The 21,938-nt window shown below is 42.0% G+C and overlaps 1 pseudogene; it reads right to left on the bottom strand.

Moving 5' to 3' along the window:
* Nucleotides 1–17,277: 17,277 nt before the first annotated feature.
* LOC150005023 (rRNA-processing protein FCF1 homolog pseudogene) lies at nt 17,278–17,842 on the bottom strand (annotated as a pseudogene).
* Between the last annotated feature and the right edge of the window lie 4,096 nt (nt 17,843–21,938).

Here is a 21,938-nt window from a genome sequence, read left to right as displayed (position 1 = left end):
ACTTTCCTCCTCTCATACTCTCCTGGGCCCCCCTTTATCAGGCCTGTGCCCCCACTGCTCCATCACCTCTGCTGTGGGCAGTCCACGGCGACCTCTAGACCTCATCCCCATTGACCTCTCAGCAGCATCACTGGCTGCTCAGCCTCCTTTGCTAGTTCTTGCTTATCTCCCCAGCCTCTAAATAATAGAGCCCCCCCAAAGGGGTAGACCCCATTTCTCCTCTCTCCAGGCTCATCCAATTGGTGCTCTCAGCCTGTGTCATGGCTTTAAATGATAACTTTCCAAACTCGCCGTTGAAGTCCATGCTTATGTAATGATCTGCCTACATAAAATCACCTTGGATGATTGCCAGACCTGACACTCTTACCACATCTTTGCCTTTCAGAACCTGCTCTGCCTGCAGTGTTTGCCATCTCAGTCAATGGCAAATCTGGTTTACCAAAACCCTTCGAGTCATCATGATTCCTTTCTTCTCTCCCACCCCCATTCAAATCACCAGCAAACCTGTCCATTCTGTCTTGGAAGTGTATTCAGATTCAACCGCCTCTTCCTCAGGCAAGCTACCATCATCTCTTGCCTGGACCATTGCAATAGTCCCCTAATCGGTCTCCGTGCTTCCGCTCTTGCCCTCCCACTGTCAGATCTCCACACTGCAGCTGAAGGGATCCTCAGGACTAGAAATCTTGCATGAAGCAAGACTCTATCAGGCCCACAGGCACCTCTACAACCTCACCCATGGCTTCTGTCTTCCTAGAGATCTAGGGACCTGGCCTTTCTGTAGTTCCCCAAATACTCCAAGCACACATCCTCCAGGGAGACTTTGCTCTAGTTGTTCCCTCTGCCTAAAATGCTGCCCCTTCAACCTGCCACCCACATGACCACATGGCAAATTCCTTCAATTCATCACTCTCACTCAAATATCACCTTTACAGAGAGGCCCACACCACCTTATTTAAAAGAGTACACATGCACACACAGAGAGATAAGAACACACACTCTAATGTTTTATTCAATTTCATGTTTTCCATTACACCTAATATATATTTTTATTTATTTATTCATTGTTCATCCCAATAGAAAAATGCACTATGAGATTAGGCGCTTTGCCCATTTGGTTTACAGAGCCTAGAACACTGTTTGGAACATAGAATAGCTCAAGAAATAGTTATTGATTGAAATAAATTGATTTCCTCTGTGTGAGATGGCAGTGGCAGCCAAGGGCAACTCAAGCCCCCTGAGTGCCTGGAAGCTTTCCGGATCAGACAGCATATCCCTCCACAGCATTGGGGAGGATTTCAAACGTCTCCAGTCACACTTTTAGGTCTCAGCTTATATGCACTTCCTTTCTGACACCCTCCTCCCCTCAGTAAGATTAAGTTCTCTTGCTATCTGCTCCCAGAATAACCTATATTTCTCGCTTCAAGGTACTTGTCACTTCATATTGTAATTGTGTCTTGTCTTCCTTATAAGACAGTACATTTTCTAAAGATACATTAAGTACTTGTTAAACGAACAGCTGAATGGAGCTGAATGAGAACTGTGTGGCCATGAGGTCGTAGCTAAGGGAACTGAACTTGACATCAAGGAAGAGGAAGAACTGAAAGATGAGGAGAGTGTTAAGCTTGAAATATTACATAATGATAAAGGGGGGGGAGGAAAGCAGAGGGAGGAGGAAGATAAGAGAGAGGAAAAGAGAGGACGAAAAACTTTTATGTCCCTGCCAAATGTCAGCAAGCTAACTTTGACCCCCTCAGTGCCTACACGCACAAGCTGGCATAATCTGGTCAATGGCCTTCTCCGTGTGGCCCACAGCACCTGCCTGTCAGCTGTACTGCAGTCACTTTTCCACCTGCCATTCTGATGAGCTGCTCTTATGGGAATTCCCTTCCTCTAGGTAGGGTGCCCCAAAGAGGAATGGGATTGGCTCTGAAAAAACAAAAGTGCAGAGAAAGAGAGACCCTTGAATGTTTCATGGTTCTGCTGGCTACCTGCGTGCCACTCTGGTGCTCATTCTCTGCCTCTCTAACCCCACCTCCCTCCTGCAGTCTGTACCCTCACACCAGGAAATGCAGCCCGTGTCCCCTCACTAATGTCCCCCCACCTACAAAACCCAGCACAGACCTAACTTCTATAGTGACCTTCCAGACTTGTCCAGCCAATACATAGCTTTCTTTTCTCTGACCTTGTAAGTATTTATTTTGAAATACGTTCTATGAATAATTTCTTAGTATATTCTATTTGTATGCACATAGTAAGTGCAAGATAAACAAAATCAATTAGCATCGATATCACATAATTAGAATTAATACGGCTTTTCTCCCCAACTAAATAGTAGGCTTATGAAGGGTATGAGGATCATAGATTTTCTTTCTTTTGAATCCCTCAGAGAAATTACCCCAGGGCTAAACAAAACTAAGTACCCAGAAAATACTTCTTTAAACCTGTCTTGTTTAAAGTTATTGTAGAATAAAACCAAGGAGCATAGAAAAGGTTTCCCTGCTGTAAGAGATGGAACATTATCTCAAAGATGTCTTTAAAATGCTGTCTGTTGCCCTGGTCCTATCTGAGGAGAGAAGCCATAATAGATGGAAGGTGTGTTTCTGCTGAGTTAGGGGTTATCATGTTCCCTGGATCCAGGCACCAGATTGATGGGATGTGCCTCTATGATTTATAATACACTAATCTCACTGGAGACTGAAGCACAATTAATCTTAGGATCTTGCAGCTTGCACTTAACAACTTTAGAACCTTCCCTGTGTACTTGGCCTGCATAGCAAATGTCTGCACCTCTCCCAGATGCTAGGACAACTGGACATTGAAAACACAGAGACACCTTCTATGCAAGGCAATAGAACGCTGTGGCAAATATATTTTTGGACTTCCCATAATATTTCCAGGGAAAAAAGACAATACGATGGTATTTTAAACTAGAGTTATAATGTTCATCACAATAATATTATTAAGCATGTATATAATCAAAACTACGAAAACCCCTGCTGTGTCAGAAATGTAACTACTCAGTGTCCTTTCCCTTTTGTGTTATGTCCCTGCCAAATGTCAGCAAACTAACTTTGACCCTAACAGTATGTACACACACAACCCAGGGGGCATAATCTGGTCAAATGACTTCCTCTGTGTAGCCTGCCACAGCTGCCTGTCCAGCTGTATTGCATTATTCACTTCTCCATCCACCATGTGGTGAGACGGTCCCATGTGAATTCCCTTCCTCTAGGCAGGTGCCCCAAAAAGGAATGGGGGGGGGGGGCTGAGCTCCAAGAAACAGCACCTTCCCAGGCAGTTAGCACAGATATGACAAGGTCTGTGCAGTGGGTGTCACTGTATTTGTGGGGAGTCCCTCGTGGCATGCCCAGAGTATACTTGCTTTTACTTTACATGGAATGCCAACAGTCTTTGTCATCTGAATCATAATCTTTTATCACATTCAAAGAAGACAGGCAAATACAATAACAGCTACAAGAAAGGCCCCATAAAGAAAATCTACTCAGAAGATAAGAAGGGGAAGAACTATGTGTGACAAAAAGAAACTCCAAACATAAGCTTTGGAGTCTCTTCTTAAGGAAGTCAACACCTTCTCCTCCTTCAATTAAAATAACCATGTTTTAGTACAAAACAGTCATAATAACCCCTATTATCCAATCATCCACCCAGCACGGGTTCTTTAAGATCCTTCAAAAAGCAAGAAATATGATAGTGCTTGGAAAGATTTAATGATTTAAGTGGAAAAGTTTAGTGCTTAAAGTTTTTACTCAGATTTAGCTAAAATAATGTATTATTCCTAAACTTTCCAGGTACCCAAAGTCATGAGTGTTTCTTTTTGTTTTGTTTTTTTTAATCTGTAATCACCTTTATTATTAAGTCAGGAGTGGGGGGCAGTCTTCCAAGAACTCTTGAACCACAGCACTTCAGTGTTTCACAAGAAAAACCTTACTTACAGAAAACCATGGGAATGTAAAGCACAGCGTAGGAAATGGAGTAGCCAAAGAACCTATGCGTGACCCATGGCCGTGAACAATGGTGTGGGGATTGCCTGAGGGAGCAGGGGTGCTGGGTGGAGGGAAGCAAAGGGGGAAAATTGGAACAACTGTAATAGCATAATCAATAAAGTATAATTTTTAAGACACAATGGAAAACCCAAAGGACTTGGAAAAAATAGGTGTTTACAGGCAAGGCTGAGTAGCAGGTATGTGGCTCAGTTTCTGTGCCCTGAAGGGCAGACTGAAGGTCACTCTAAAGGTTCCTTGTGTAAGTTCCAGCAAAGCAGACATAAAGATCATATGTGATCATTTGCTGCTCTTGTTGTGTTTATGCAAACATGAAAAATTAAAACTGGATTTAATGCAGTCCCTTTAATGACAAGGAGGGTAATCTTAAGGAGAAAAATCACAATTCAAGGAAAATCACAATGCTCAGTGGTAGACCATAAAGTAGTGCAGCTAACTGTCTTTAAAGTTTATTTTCATTTAAAGTTTGTTTTCATTTGAAAGTTGAACTAGGTCTGTGACATCATCAAAGATACTTAATTTACAGGCAAGAAGAATGTCAAATGCCTTGCAACTGGCTGTCTTCCCAATAAGACAGTCTCGCAGATTGAGAGACTGGTTTGTGGGTTATGTTGCATAAATTAACATGTGTGTTCTGTTTTCATAGGGCATGAGCCTATGACCTCATTACCTGAGTGATTGTCTGCACATATAGGCCTCACTTAATCCTGTCTGCATCGCTGCCTCCTGAGACTCAAATGTTTGGCTGAACTAAGTGATTGGGTTGGTGAAGTATGGGGTTGTCTGTGGGCTTCACTTTAAAACTGGTTTCTCTTTTCTATCTTAATGGCTTGGACAGAAAGGGCCCAAAGGTCAGAGAAGGGGGAAACCTAAAATATTCCCCTCAGCCCAAACTTAGTGGGCAAAAGAGTTTTAGACAGGTGTGACGTGCCTTGCACACCTTCCTCCAAAGAGTCTGTTTTTCCTAATGTAGGACATTGAAAAATTAATCTCTGCCTTTTGTCATCTAGTTGTTATGGACTGAATGATGCCTTTTAACCCTGTTGCCAAATCTGTTGCCCCCAGAATATAACAAGGATGCCAGCCTGTTGAACCAAGCATGCGTGGTCTGGGGACAGCCAACTGACCTAGAGTCTGCAAGATCCTTCCCCATGTGGGAAGGCCACCCTCCCCTCCACACCCCAACACTTATTAGGGATTTCTGGACCCAAAGGTAGGTAGGATGATGACCATGTCCAGCTTGAAGCAACTAGAGGAGCACAAGACCTTCGCCCATTGTCCTTTGTAAGATTATAAAATGTCTTAAGTCTGAGAGGGGGAAATTGTTACAGAGCAGGGGGTCCCCCAATAAATAAATGAATAAATAACCATGGTGATAGATAATCTTAAAATCATTTTAGGAGCTTCTTTTATGAACATGGCTGCATATTTCAGCTTATTTGACCATCCTCTCCATAAAAATCACATGAAAGAAACAAGGAGAATTGAAGAAAAAAAATCCACAAACTCCATTTTCAGTAAAACAAGAAGACAAATATAATCCGCACACTCCAAAATATGCTTAAGGGTTGACAAAAATAACTGAAATCAGACACAAACCACATGGGAAAAAAGAGAAAAGAAAAAAATATGACGTGTAAGAGAACTTAATGATGGCACATCTTAAGAGTGCCAGCAGAAATAAAACTCCTAAAGACATGCAACTCACCATGAAGCATCTAAGCTACACACCTATCTGCAGCACAGCACAGGAAGTGAGGGAAGCGGAAAGCATAGGATGAGCCCCCTGGAGCTCAGAGAAACGAAGGTGAAAAGACCACACAAAGAATAACGCAGTCAAACCATGTTTCCAGCAATCAGTTTTTTGGGGGAACAGCAAAGAAAGAGAAAGTTTTGATTTGTGAAGTGTTGCATCAGAAACCTTATGTAAATAGCTAGAACTAAGAAGCTTACATTTAATAAGTGATTTTTTTTTGAAGATGAACTGGCATAACATCTATACAAAGTTACTGCAAGGTAAAAGTTTGAATAAAGTAGCAACATTTAGCAACAAATGAACATCATTTATCAAAAAAAGAAATGTTTCTACGAAGCCAAAGATAAAATAAGTAAATATTTCACATGATTTTTTAAACATTAATGAAGCAACTATGTCTCTAAAGAACACTACAAAATAGAAATGCCAGAATTCAGGGACATTGTAGCAAGAAAATAAGAGGAAGTGAACTGTGAGCTAGCAGAACTATAGAAAGTAATTGACAATACATTTTAAAAGCCATCAGAGAAATGAAATCAAAATTGGAAAGTTCATAAAAGAGATTATACGTTGTAGAAAAGACATTAAAGAATATAAAGGACAGATCAAAGAAATATAACCAAGATTAAATTAAATAAAATAGAATTAAAGGATATTAGGGAGAAAATGATACCTACAACAGGCAGAGGAGGTCTAACACACACAAAATCGGAGTCCATGATGAAGAAAACAGAAACATTGATACTGAATAAATAAAAGAAGACTTGACTCTATTCAGTAGAAAGTCATACCATGAACCCGGGGAAATTGAATCAAAACAGTCAACCGTGACCTATATCCTGCAAGGCTGGAGAGAGAAACAGAAGGACAAAGAGAGGAGAGGCAGGGAGACCAGAAGGGAAAGCGAGGGGGGATGGGATAAGGGAAGAGAGAGAAAGAATCTTCTGGGCATCGAGGCAAAGAGAAAAGTCATAAATAGGGTAGAAATTCAGACATGCATCAGATTTCTCCAAAACGACATTTCAAAAAAGATAATGCAGTTAAACAGCTGCAAGATATCCCAAGAAAGAGATCTAAGGGTTTTCTATCCAGCAAAGAATGTCCTTCTAAAAGCAAACAAAGCTAACAGTTGCTAAATCTCTAAATTTATATAATATTGTCCCAGAAACGTTTCTTGAGGAATTTACAAGAGATTAAATATCCACCAACCAAGAGATAATAGAGGAAACAAATTACAGCAAAAGACAGACGAAGAGCACCATCTACCACAATTGCAAAATTAAAATTAAACCTCAGATGTTGGCTCAACTTGTGGTGATCATGTTGCAATGTATACAAATAACATATCATTATGCTGTACACCTGAAACTAATGTGGTGCTATATGTCAACTATACCTCAAAAAATGAAAAATAATTAAGAGAATAAACAAAGTGAAGACTGAGGTGACAAATAGAATGTAAATGTTATGTAGCCAGACAATGTATAAATGATACAAGTAATAAAAAATGGAAAGGGTAAGGAGTAGAAAAAAATAAAAGGTAGTTTTGCAGATTGTTGCATTTGTAAAAGTGCATGATTCAAAAGAATATGATTCAAAGCTGACAAACCAAGTAAGGGGTATGTGCAGATACCTTTAACAAGGCAATGGTAAATACGAAGACTAACTAAGAGAGGGTGGTGGGAGAGAGGGTAGGAAAATGAAGCAGATCGATTTTATCATTATTCATACAAAGAGCTCATTAATCCTGCATAGAGAAGTAGAGAACTAACAAGACTATATAAAGTTTTAATTATAAAAGTAGCCATGAGAACAAAAATACAAATTCTCCTGAATATCGAAACTACAATTATTTTAAAAGGCAAATAAAATTCATTTTGTAACAACTTGCTGATAAACAGTAAAAGAGAAAATAACATAAAATACTATAACATACTAAGATCAAATATATCTGGCATATTAATAAATGTAAATGTGCTTAACTTAATTATTTAAAAATATATTTTAGATAAATTGCAAAGAAAAACTAAGTCCTAAGTTATATACAGAAGATACACACACACACACACACATACAAAACACAATGTTTCAGAAAAGTTAAAAATAAAAAGATGGGCAAAGGCATAACAGGAAAATGCAAACAAACAAAAAAGCAGAGGGCATAATGTAAATATCAGACAACGTTAAATTCACAAAGAAAGGCACTGTTTTAAGGCTAACGTGTGCAACTTGTGATGAATAAATATATAATAGTTATGAATATCTATGCAACAAGAGACATTAGAAGCAACAGTCAAAAAACAGTAATTATAGCACCTGCAAAGCGAAATAGATTTTTAAAAATAGACTGGTTCTAGGGAGATTTTAATTTTTCTCTCCATCTATGACAGATCAAGTAGAAGAAAATATTAAATTAACATGTAAATGACCTAAATACTCAGTAAACTTGATAGATATATAAAGCACTATCTCCTGAAATGGCCTTGGAATAAACATGGAAACCAAGCATCACTTAAGTCACAAAGAAAAAGAGCACTAGATTCTAACACATAGAAATAAACAGACCATATTCCCTGGTCATGATATAAAACTAGAAATTAAGAACAATATCAGAAAAGAGTTTTGTTTTTTTTTAGTTTTTCAATTTTTAATCCCTGGTCCAAAGAGGAAATAAAAACTAAATTTTCAGAATTTCTAGAAAACAAAATGTATAAAATATTTATATACACGTGCCAATGAGAAAGAATTAAAATAGTACTCAGAACAATTTTCAAATAGTTAAATTATTACATAAATAGAATATAAAAATCAAAATAAATGAATTTAGCATCTCATTTAAATAACTTAAAAATGAAAAACAAAATACATTTAAAGAGAGCAAAAAAGTGACATTATCAAAGATAAAAAGCTGAAATGAAGTGTTTCAAAAGAGAAAAACTGATCAAAGAAATATTTCAGTTAGTTCTTTTATTTTGCACCATACATAAAAATTAAACTGTATAACAGACCTAAATGTAAGAGCTACAACTATTCAAGTTTTAGAAGAAAACAAAGGCATAAATCTTCATGACCTTAGATAAGGCAATGGTTTCTCAGAAAATACAACAAAACACAAGCAACAAGGAAGAGATAGATAAATTGAACATTATCAAAATGTAAAAATTATTCCCAGTGTGTTTCAGGCCCCCTGGCCAACAGGCAAGAGGAGAGGGTTTCTGAGTCTTTGTCACTTGCCCCACAAAGGTCACTGGAGGCACCTGCCTTCTACCCTATCCCCCAGCTGAGCTCAAGAAACTCACAGATCATTTGGCCAAGTTAAATGATGCTGCATCCATGGCACTCACCTGCTCACCTGTTTTTTGTCTCTCTATTCCTAGTGCTGAGCACACAGTGGGTCTTAACAATCCCCTTACAAATGTATGTGTTAGAGACTGAATGTTTGTGATCCCCACGAAGCGTATGTTGAAATCTAATCCATGTGATGGTATTTGGAGGTGGAGCCTTTGGAAGGTGAAAAGACTTAAATGAGGTCAAGAGGGTAGAGCCCCCATGATGGCAGTAGTGCCTTTATAAGAAGAGGAAGAGCTATCAGAGCTCTCACTCTCTCCACCATGTGAGGACACAGCTGTCTGCAAGCCAGGAAGAGGGCTGTCATCAGGAACCAAATCTGCCAGCACCTCGATTTTAGACTTATCTGTCTCCAGACTGAGAAACAAGCATTTGTTGCTTAAGCAACCCATTGTATGGTACTTTGTTACAGCCGCCGAAATGACTGACAGCATGTATTGATTAATGCACGACGATTTTGGATCGTTCAAGAGTTTTTGTATTTCCCCCTCAATAGACATCCTATGAGACCTCAGTGAAGTTGCAGCAAAAATCCACAGCTATTCAGACAGGGCATCTGAGGCCACCCAGCCTGGTAAGACGGAGAGAGCGGTCTTGGGCCCAGCTCTCCTAATGTTCAGGGTAGAGCCTTTCACAGTCACTCTGCTGCTTCCTGGGTGGCAATTGTCAAATGAAATGGAGGAACAGGCCTCACTACTGCATGTCAGAGGCCACCAAGAGCCTATGAGCCAAGTGCCTATGCAGGGAGCCAATGAACACCCACCTGGGTCCTGGGTCTGGCTTCATTGTTAGAAGCTCTCCATTATACAAGTCATACCCCCTCCCTGAACCTCAGTTTCCCCATCTGTACAACCTAAACATAAGGGCAGCGTATCCCAGAGAGTTCTGTCTGCTCTAAAATTTTCCAGTTCAGAGACTGACTAGAGAATAATGATTATAATCAGTATTGTCACCTCTCCATTAGCCCCTATAGATGAGTCAAAGTGTTTGGGGTGAGTAGTTAGGTATGTAAGAGATTGAATGGGAGCCTCCTTAACAAAGAGAACAGAGGCCAATTTAAAGATTAGTTCTGAATACATGTCTCTGTCAAAACTGAGAAGCTGTCCTACAATCAGAGAAAAGGGGAAGCAGCCCTTACAGCCTTCCTGGATAAATCATAGAGCCACCATGGTCCCTAGAGAAAATTAGCCACCAGACACTGAGTCATGCCACAGGTATCAATAAACAATTAAGGGTGCTACTAGCCCAGAAAACTCAAAATCACCCAACCCCTGGGTCTACAGGGCAGACAGAGCCACATGAACAGAAGTGAATAAAATTTCACAGGCGCCTATCACCCCAGCCTGCTCACACAGGAACGCCAACCCCCTGAAAAGTTACCCTTGACCAGGTCTCTATTATACATGCTGCCCTATAGCAGGGTTAGTTGACTACTGGCAGATGCCACTGCTGTCCCACTCACATCCACCAGGCACCTGTCAGTCATCCCTTGTAGGGCATCTGCCAGCTAACTCAACACAAGCAGACTTTCCAGGCACTGCAGCTCCCCTGGTACAAATGAGAGATACCAGGACACATTGTAATCGCTTCATTCTTCCAGAGACCAAGGGTTCAGCTTATCGTGCCTGCATCCTTTTTCCCTTAGATGAATTTGTTCAAGAATCTCCAAAGGCATCACGTTAATGAGCTTCTGGCAGGCCTGTCCATCCATGTTCCAGGCATGCTTAATTTCTCATCGAGACTGTGGCTATAAAACTGTCTCTCTGCTTGAACTCTCCAATGGCTCCCCGTGTGTTCCAGGTCTTTTCAGGTGAAATCTCTGATGTGGCACACAGAGCCGCTCTACCTGCCTGGAAGTATCCTGGCACTAGAGGTTCACAGAAGCTGGGAGATACTCTCTGGGAGGCAGTGCAGTATGGTGGTTATAACCCTCTGTGGGCATTGAGGGCAGGGTCCCAAGAGCTGGTTAACCATAGCAAGTCTTTGCTTGTTAGTAGGTCCTCCCAAGCTGCATGTCTCTGCTTCCCATTGACTCCTACAGGTCGTGGGGCCACTCTTGGCCAGCTCAGTTGCTCACCCACCAGCCTCTGAGACAAGAAGCAACCTCTAAAACCCAAGAAATCAGCCACTGCAGATTTGCAACTAGTGGTAAGGCCAAGGCTTACTTTATCTGTCACCATGGTGCATCCATGTGGCGCTAATCAAGTGGTACCCGCAATGGATGGATTTCAACTAGACACTCTTCTTGAAGCTCACCTGACATGTAATTCTGCCACAGTCAATCCTCCTCCAGCATCAGGTCTGTCCAGTCAGGATTTTCATGATTTGGTTGCCCCTCTTCCATGTCTTATCCACTGGGGAATGGCAGAAGGGAGACACCAGGACACTGGCATGCAGGCATTGTGAATGTGATGCTACGCAGGGCTCTTCTGAGACTCAAGTTCATGATGCTGACCTTCCCATCCATATATCTAGTCCCTCATACCTCTCTGAGCCTCCAATTCTTCACCAGTAAAATAGTTTCATAATACAAACCATACTAGTCTATCCTGAGGGAAATACAAGATAATATGTCAAGTCATCAGGACCCAGGTTATGGGAAACCCCATACTCTACACCTGTGCTGCAAAAAGAAATAGAATGCAAGCCACTCATTCATTTTAGATTTTCTTATAGCCTTGTTAAAAATTGTTGAGTAAAAATTAAATTTAATAATATTTTAACCCATTGTATCTAAAATATAATCATTTCAACATGTAATTAACAAGTTAATAAGGTATTTCATATTTTTTTCTTTTGTACTAGGTCTTTGAAATTTTGTATGTATCGTATATTAATCATACATCTCAATTCAGACTGGGCACATTTTGGTTGATCAATTGCTACATGTGACCACTGGATGCCACACTGGACAGCACAGTTCTAGTCTCAAATTGGACTTGTTCTATGGACAATGGAGGACCATGATGGATTTTTACCAGAGGAGTGAAATGCACAAAAAAAAAAAAAAAAAAAAAAAAAAGAAGTTGAGGAAGCTTTAGTCAGGACTTGGGGTAGGGACACAGCTATTCTGTTTCAGTGGTACGACAGCAGACCAAGAGACAGCAGCTCTATTTCATGTCTTCTTAGGTCTTACACAGAACCTGCCAGAGAGTCCTTGGTAATTGGGTTGGATGAAATGATCAATCAACACATCGCTAAAACAGGCAGCTGCCTGGATCTGTAGAGCAAGTGAAATAGAAGGGTCAAGGTGAGTCTACAGGTCAGAGCCTGGAACTGGGGCAGCAGGAGGGGATGCTATGAGAAATAAAGAGGCCGGAGGGGAAACTGGACAGGTGGCAGAACGACTGTCACCTTAGACCAGTGTTCAACATGACAGGAGGCTGCTGTGACTAAATGACTGGTGAGGGACAATGTGGACCTGGGGCTCGGAAGACGGAAGTCACTTGGGCAACTATCACCAGGTAGCTGGGAGGCACTCCTGAGACGCTGGGAGGGGAAAGGGCATAGTAAAGAGGTAAGTTGGCAGTGAAGGTTTAAACATAAAACAACAAAAGAAAAAAGTCCAGTTCATGGGGCCCCCAAGGTCTCAGGTGCATGGAATGGCTGGGAGGGGAGGCTGGAGACAGGAAAAACAGAGGGGAGAAGTGAGGAGCAGACTTCAGGCAGCCTGATGGTACTGCAGCAAGCAGGGCACCTCCCACCAGCGGAGCCCTGCTTAAACCTAAACTGTCTGCATTTCATTATCCAGTCGTGTTGTCAGGGGACCAGGCGTGAGACTGCTTAGCTAACACAGCTGCTTTCACCTTACGTAGTTTTAGATCAAAACCAGTGGCATATAAGCTCTCTGTGTGATACTGGTAATGAAGAAGAAAGTCTCCCAGCAGCTCAAAAGAAAAAGGAAAAAAAAAGGTTTTGACACTGATCCAGAAGAAGCTTGCTTCTCGATGTTCGCAACTTCCATGTGCATGTGTGTCAAGGACAGGAAATGTCAGGGATAATGAGCTAGCAGCACGTGGTCATTCCATGATTGGAGCATGCGCAGGGAGCTAAGGCAGGGGCTGTGTGCTGTGGACTCACAGTAATCTTCTAAATTGCCCAGCCCAGGTGCTCAAGCCACTCCAGAAATCATCCTTGGGGAAAAGAGACATAAACTGCTCAAGGAATAAAAAATGCACGTTCCTCTGATCACAAAGATATAAGGTTGGTGCAAAAATAATGTCCGATTTCGAGGTCTATTTTAAAAATGAAAAAGCCCATGATTATGAAAATATTTATTTGTTAACATAACCTCCTGTGCTTTCTAGAACATCACTCCATCTATCAACTAGCTTATAAATACCACTCTTGTAAAATTCTTTAGGTTTTGAGGCAAAATATGAGTCCAGCTCATTTTCAACCTCTTCTCTTGATGTCAACCTAAGACCATCAAAATGGTTCTGTAGTCCCTGAAAAAAGTGATAATCAGAAGGAGCAAGGTCAGGAGAATATGGAGGATGAAGCAGTATTTCCCAGCCAAGCTCTTTCAAGAAATTTTTGGTGAGTCAAGCTGTGTGAGGACGAGCATTATCGTAATGGAAGATGACACCCTTTCTGTTGACTAAGGAGGGTCGCTTTTGGTCCAAAGCTGTTTCAGATGATGAAGTTGTTCACAGTAAAGATTAGCAGTAATTGTTTCATTGTTGTCTAACAGTTCATAACGGACAATTCCTTCCATATCCCACAATACACTCAACATGATCTTCTTTGGATGAAGTCCTCCTCTTGGTTGTTGAACTCTTCTTCCTCCTCGACTGATCCATGATCGGCAGCGTGTAACGTTATGGTGAAGGATCCACTTCTCAGCACCTGTAACAAGCCTACCTAAAAATGGTCCCTGAAGTTGTCGCGAAAGCAATGATTCACAACAAGCAACACATTGTTGCAGATTCTCTGGAGACAGTTCGTGTGCGACCCATTTTCCAACTACTGAAACCTTTCAGAACCTTTTCAGTTGGTGTAGCACGGTTGTATGGGCTACGTTAAATCATTCTGCAAGGTCCCGAGAGGTAATGGTGAGGTTTTCTGTGACAACAGCTTCCAACACTTGGGAATCAAGTTTTTTTAGACGACCCTCTTTTGGCTCATTTTTCAAACTGAAATCCCCACTTCAGAAATGGGAAAACCACCTCCTGCAACTTCTTTCAGTCACTGCATCATCCCCATAAGCGCTCTGAATAGACTTTGCTGCTGTACTTGCATTGGCACCTTTATGAAACTCATAGAGTAAAACATTTCTAATGTGGTCCTTAGATGGGATGAACATGGGTGCAAATATTGTAGATGATTATGAACGATACCTCGATAATCTGAAAAAATATGGTATAAATTAGTCACTGTGACATCAAAAAATTATAATAAGAGGTACAAATTTAAAAAATACTATCTAAAACTTTTTTTTTTAAGTTGGACATTACTTTTGCACCAACCTGATAGATCTCCAAGAACTTCTGTGGGCATTCTCTCCTTTGAGCCTCACAAGAACTCTTTAAATCAAACTGGTTAAACACCATGAACCAGGTTTGACAGGCGAGAAAACTGAGGCTCAGAGAAATGAAGCAACTTGCTCAAGAGCATTATTAGATTGATTCTGCCATTGCAAGTGAAAAAACTAAAACTCAAGAAAGAGGGGCAGGGGGACTGACAGGCATGGACAGAAAAGGCAGAGGTGCCTGCCTGAATGCCCGGACCCCAAACACACTCACACCATCAGGACTCCCTCAGCCTTTGCCTCTTAGCTCTGCTTCTCTGGCTTCCTTCCCTTAGACCAGCTGCCTCAGCAGCTCCAAGCTAACATCCTTTAGCCTCGCAAGTACTGAGGGAAGAATGTCTTTTCTGGCAGCCGCAGTGAGCAGAGCCTTGGAGAAGCACTCTGTCTGACCAGGTTTGGGTCACACGATCCTTCCTGAGCCACAGCTGAGACCACCGCTGGCCCAGCTGGATCAGCATGCTTCACCACTCCCACTCAAGGGTGCTTCTAGACCAAATGAGAAGAACAGTTGCTGGGCAACCAAGAACAGTAGTCTGTCTAGTCACTGATAGGAAGGCCACAATGAACGAAGGCCACAATGAACCAAGGCCAGAGAACCAACCTTCTGACTTGGACTGCACCATTATTACCAATTCAGCAAGGATATATCACATTGGGTAGGCTTCAATAACCAAAACAGATGTGGTTCCTGTCATGGGCACACAATCTAGTGATAGAAGCAGACAATAAACAGGGGAACAGATAAATACTTGCAAATTGTGACAAATGCCATGAAGGAAACTAACGGGGTGAAGTGACATAGAAGACTGTGAAGCTATTCAAGTTGGACATTCAGAGAAGGTTCTCAGAGGAGCAGCTATTAAGCTGTGATCAGACTGAAAAGGAGTTAGCCAGGGAGCATTAGAGGAAGATGGCTCCAGGCTTGGGGAGGGAGCTGTGTGTGGAAGCGCCCTGAAATTGGGAAGTTCCTGTCCTGTGTGGGGGACAATGTAACCTGAACCCAGTGGGCCAGGTGAGGATAGACAGACCTGCACCTGGAGAGCAGGCAGAACCCACACACAGGGCCTGCCACAGCCTGGAAGGGACTTCAGATTTTACTCTGAGGCACTGCAGTTCACTAAAGAATCTTTAAGCCTCAGAGCACTTTAAAATGATCTATATTTTTAGAAAATCTAAGCAGAAACATTGGGTTAAAGGCTGTAATTGCAGTAATCCAGCAAAAGCTGATGTGGCTGAAACTATAGCAGTGGCAATAGAAATGGAAGAACTGGAAAGATGGGAAATGCATTTAAGAGGAGGAAAGAGACTGGGCTTGTGGACTGGATATTTGGTTTGAGGCAGGGGAAGAATCACAGAGGATTTCCTGGCTGAATGGTGAGGTCATTTACTGAAGGAGGGCAAAGTGGAGTTAAACAATTGGCATATGGTAGAGATGAAAAGCTCAGTTTCGGGTAACTAATCTTGAATTGACTATGAGATATCAAAATGTTGGAGGCCATTGGATATTTAAATCCGCGGTTCTTCAGAAATTTGGGCTGGTGATAGAAATTTAGAGAGTATCAAAATGATTTTAAAAAACTGAGTGTATCAATGAGGTCACTTAAGTTGTGACTATAGCGATACATGAGAAGAAGAACCAAGACTGACTCATAAGAAACTCAAAACATAAAGATAGGAGAGCCAACAAAAGAGATGGAAGGAGGTGATCAGAAAGGCAGAAAACGAAGAGAGAATGATTCCATAGACGCAGAAGGAGAAAGGGTTTCAAAGGAGAGGAAGAAGGCATACTTGTATCAGAGTCATAAGAGGTCAGCTACTGTGAGGACAGAATGGTGCCATTGAATTTGGCACCATGGAGATCTTGGAGACCTTTGCCAAGAGCAGTTTTGATGAAGGATAAAAGTGACAGATGTACAGAAGTGGGTTGGGAGGGAATGTGAGTGTAGAGAATGGAGAAAGAATATCTACACATCCTTTCAGATTTTGTGAGAGTAGAATGGTACCTGGAAAAGATTCAAAGTCAAAGGACATTTTAATAAAGCGGAGATAGACACAAAGAAGCATTTCTTTTATCTGCTTTATAAATTAGCTGTCTGTAGTGAGTTCTCATGTGAACAAAGTGCTCTCAGCCTTTAAAAAGTGTGCCCATGAAACCAGATGTTTCCCAAGGTCTCTTCCATATCTGTCATTCTAAAACTCTACAGGAATTCCTTTTTTCAGAGGTCAGACAGAAAATATCCAAGACTCCTGACTTAGTCCACTTGGGCTGCCATATCAAACTGCCATAGACTAGGGGGTTTAAATAACAAACATTGATTTTTCACAGTTCTAAAGCCCCAAATCTAGGTGGCAGCAGATTTGTTGACTGGGGAGAGTCCCCTTCCTGATTCAGAGGTGAGCATTTTCTCACCTTGTGTAAGACACAAGAGAGCTCTGTGGAGTCTATGTTATTTTATTTTATTTTTCAAAGCAACATCAAAGCGTGAGTGTATTTAATCATGTTCAGCTTGTAACAGAGTAAATGGGTGCGTGGAAGAATAATTCATGCTGTAGCATGTTTAACAAACTGGCAACAGAGAAAGTTGGTTCAATGAAAGCAGAGGAATTTTATCTTTTAAGAATTAGAACCGAAGGGCTCCATAATCAACTGGCATCTGCTCCATGTTGTATCTAGGTTAGAAATGCAATGGTGGGAACTCCTGGGATCGTTCCTATTCTTTGTTTAAGGTCCTGGTCAACCATGGCCACAATGTAACATGGGTGCCAAGTTCCTCTCTGTACTCAGCAGTCATCCGCATAGGTTCCTTTGTGGGTGCATAGTATTCATTCAAATCTTGGACCCTTGGTGATCCTTAGAGCCACTAGATACTTCTGCCCCAATTTCTCAGTTTCAGTCATTGCAGTTATACAAGGGGTACACTTGGCATAGAGACAGTCCATCACTGACTGCACTAAGTCCAGTTGGCCTTAGTGGAAAAGCTGATAAAGTTCACATCACCCAGGATGTGGTAGGTGGGCCAGCCGTGTGTTATGCTGGAAGAATAAGTAGGATGGGTGTCGGGGGACTTCTCTTTCTTTTCTTTCTTTTTTAGGTTTTAATCTGTCCTTTTCTTTAAGCCTCTGGTCTCTGAGATGAAGCATTCACTTCACGGTGGTGTACTTTCTTGTTTTCTTTCGCTTCCCCATGTTCATGCCATGCTCTTGTTTCTTTCAGAGCCACCCTGAGTCTCTTTTATAAAGGCTGTCGATCCCACTCAGGAAGGCTCCATCCTTATGACTGAATCACCTCCCAGAGGTCCCACCTCCTAAACCATCACATTGGGCAGTAGGTTTCAATATAGGACTTCAGGGGAAGAACACAAACTTTCAGTCATAGTAACTGGCATCCAAGCAGCTCCTTCTCCTTGTCTCCTCAATTCTCTTGGTCATTAATTTCTTCATTCGTTTCCCAACAAGGTGAGCACCACAAGGGCCAGGAATTTTGTTGTTGTTCACAGGTACATAGCAGGTCCTCAATAAATATTTAGCTAAATGAAAACACAAATGGATGGGTTCTACAATGAGTCATACAGTGCCTACGTCTGTGGACCTCATTCAATATTCACTCGACAAACATGAAGCATCTGATACATGCCAGGCTCTATGCTAAGCACACCTCAGTCACCTCCTACTTAAAGTGGGAGACTCTGTTCAACCTGCCTCACAAAATCATTATTATGAGAATCAGATGAAAAATATGGGCAAAAAAAAAACCCTTTCCAAATACTAGAGGACCTTAGGAAGAGAAAACATGATTAAACATGGTTTCTGCCCTCAGGAGCTTATAGTGAAATTTAGGAAATGAGAAACACAGGAGGGGGTCAAACCACTGCTGAGCGGACACCAAAGTATGCACCCAGCACTGGGTGCTTTGTATGCTTTCTCGCACCCTGAGGCATCATCACTCCCATGATGGAGATGCAGAGAGAGATTGGTGTTTGAGAGGTTAAGTAAACTACAGAATCTACTCAGATAGTTAGAGTCAAAATGGATGAAAAGCTAGGTCTGTCTATTTTCAAAACCCCATCCTTTCAAATATATTTTCTTTCACATAAAAGTAAACCCCAGGAAGCATTCAGAGTCATGTCCCTGAACACTGAGAATGAGAAGGGTAAGTAAAACAGGAATAATGGCTTACAGAGTGTTCATTGAACACTAAACTCTATGTATTACATCAATTCTTATTTGTGATATAATGTCTACTCCATTTTTCACACTAATACAAATGTCAGCCGAAGTCCCCAATCCACTGACAGTTACCTAAAGTTGGCTCAAGAAGTTCCCCTTCTTCTAGTTTTCTGTGGAAAACCTAATGCTATTTTCATGATTTTTAAAAATTCCCAGTGAGTTCACACACACACACACACCTGACACACTCACCACCTGCATCTTCTCTTCCCGTGCTGCTGGATACCAATCCGGACATAAGATACAGACCCTTTTATTTCTCCCAAGTCACTTACACAAGCAGGCTTTGCACTATGGTTGGGGAAATGGAGTAATTTAACATCCCAGCAAAGCAAACAGCTCAAGAATGACTATCAGACATTCCTGCTCATCATATCCTCTGTTTGGGGGCCTTCTCACTGTCCACCTTTTTCTGGAGGACCCAGCCTTTCTCTCGTGACAACTAGCACCCCTTATTCTAAATCCCCACCCCCTTATCCATCCACATGCATCTTGGAAGTATGGGAGGCTGCAGAGTTCTTACATGACCCCCGGTGTTGGTCAAGGTGTGGCTGTCTAATTCATGTTCATCCAGAGAGACCGTTCCCTGGGAATTTTGAAATTCGGACCAAAGAAGCAATCAAGTACCTTCTCTGGTCACAGAAGCTGTAACATACAACTCTCTGGAAGTGCTGACTGCCATGTTTCAGAAGATGAAGAAAGTCACTTGGCAGGAAGAAAATGAAGAATATACACACAAAAAGGAGGTAAGAGAAGCTATATCAAGAGATGAAGAGAGAGAGAGAGAGACAATCATGTGCTGAGAGGCAGGTTTGGGAGTTCCTGGAGCCCTGCTACTGATACATTCCTGCTCATCCGTTCCACGTCTCAGGTCCCCACCTTCTGGCAGCAGGGACTGGGAGGGGATTTGGAGGGCTGGTGTTTCTTCTCTCCTCCACCAGCCTTGTGCATAATGACAGCAGTAGACCAATGTATCCTTCTCCCCCAACTGAATTGTGCCTATCATGTTAGAAAACAGAATCAGCTCTGGGTGAGGAACTAGGCAAACACAGACCACCCTGCCAAACTCTGAGTGAAAGGCACATTTTAATTGTTTCCCATCAGGCTTCCCTACCCAGCCCCAGGGAGGGTCAAGGGTCAGGTTCTCATCACCACCTTGCCCCCAGCTAGCTGCTATGATGGCTTTATCTGTCATCCACATACAAGAAAGGAAAGAGAGTCTCAAGAAACTCGAAGAACTTGCCAAAGTCACAACCAGTGCAAAGCAGAAGCAGAATGTAATCCCCGTGTTTCACTCACACGCTTTTGGGACAGAAATGCAGACCCAGAACAGCAGGGCTGGCTGTGAGGCTGGAAGAAACCCACCCGTCAGGGTATTACAGCTCTCTGTCTTTTCCATCATCATTAATCCCTTCTCCCCTTGCTCCTTTTCTCTCCTCCTATCATCCCTTTCTTCCTCCCCCTTCCTTCTGCTCTAAGACTTCTGGGGCTCCCATCAGCAGGAAGGGGCACAGGTGTCCTCACTCTGACTGCTGACCATCCCTCTGAGGCCTGGCAGGAGACCTTGGCCACTGGCTCATCCCGAAGAACAAAACAATCTTCCTGCAGAGGTCACTGTGCTTCACTAAGGACAGGTCACCACAGAGAAAATTCTGAGTGAGAAACAAAGGGGCCTTGAAAGAGGGCAGCACTTGGCTCTCCGCTGTCCTTGAGTGGACTTCCCTGGTTTTCTCTGGATCCTCTCTCTCCTCATTCTTTAAAAAGCAAAAACTAGCCCTGACTAGTGTGGCTCAGTTGGTTGGCCATCACCCCACAAAGCTAACGGTCACCAGTTCGATTCCCGGTCAGGGCACATGCCTGAGGTGCAGGTTAGGTCCCCTAGTCAGGGCACATACAAGAGACAACCAACTGATGTTTCTCTTGCACATCAATGTTTCTCTCCCTCTCTTTCTCCCTCCCTTCCCCTCTCTCTAAAAATAAAGAAATGAAATCCAGAAGAAGAAAAAAAAAAAAAGCAAAAGCTATGCCACAGCCTACTATCTATTAAACAAAGTAGTTGTTCTTAATCCTGTACACCATAATCCCAGCTTCCATCATGGTTTCCACAGTGGCAATCTGTGTGACCTTTGAAAAGCCACTAAAAAAAAAGAAAAACAAAGTCAAAAAGTGTATGCATGGATGTGTGCTTGCACAAGGAAAAAGACCATGATGAAATGTATTAAAATGTTCCACAGGGGGGGATTCAAGTAATTTCTTCTTTAGATTCTTCTGTGTTTCCTACTGTTGGCACAATAAGCCCACATTACTTTTATAATTAGAAAATCCCTCACTGAATATCTCCAGGCTTTAGTCTCCAAGGGTATCAAGTGTGGCTCGCACCTGTCCCGCTCCCGTCATAGCGCTGCTTTTGGAGTGATGAGATAATGCCTGAAACTGCCTGAGCTGCATCACCAGCTGAGGTTGCAAACACGAGCACGTTTCTTTCATTTTTCCAATGAATCCCTTGAGTAGCTGCGAGCCCTCGTTATCAAGCAATACGTGTCTGCTCCCGTAGGCCCCTCCCTTGCAGCACTTAAGAGTGGGTTCCACTGCATCTGAAAAACAAAACAAATGAACAAGCAAAACAGAGCAGAAACAAACTCATAGACACAGAGAATAAACTGACGGGTTTCCAGATGAAAGTGGGTGGGAGGAAGGGCGAAAAAGGTAAAGGGGAATAAGAAGTACACCTGCTAGTTATCAAATAAGTCAAATAAGTCATGGGGATGTAATGTACAGCATAGAGAATAGAGTCAAAATATCATAATATGGTGACAGATGGTTACCAGACTTATCATGGTGATCACTGTATAAGATATATAAATGTCTAATCACTATGTTGTACACCAGAAACTAATATAATATTATGTCAACAATAATTTTAAAAATAATTTTTAAAAAGATGAATGGATTCCCCTGCAAGTGACAGAATGTATTTCACTCCCTTAATAAAAAATCCAAAGTTAGGCAGCCCAGGGCTGGAACACTACTCAGCCATGTCAGGTTCCTGGCTCAG

This window comes from Furipterus horrens, unplaced genomic scaffold (assembly GCF_987537825.1).
Source record: "Furipterus horrens unplaced genomic scaffold, mFurHor1.1.pri manual_scaffold_7, whole genome shotgun sequence".
NCBI lineage: Eukaryota > Metazoa > Chordata > Mammalia > Chiroptera > Furipteridae > Furipterus > Furipterus horrens.
The sequence above is the reverse complement of the archived record's forward strand: the minus strand, read 5'-3'. Positions and strand labels throughout refer to the sequence as shown.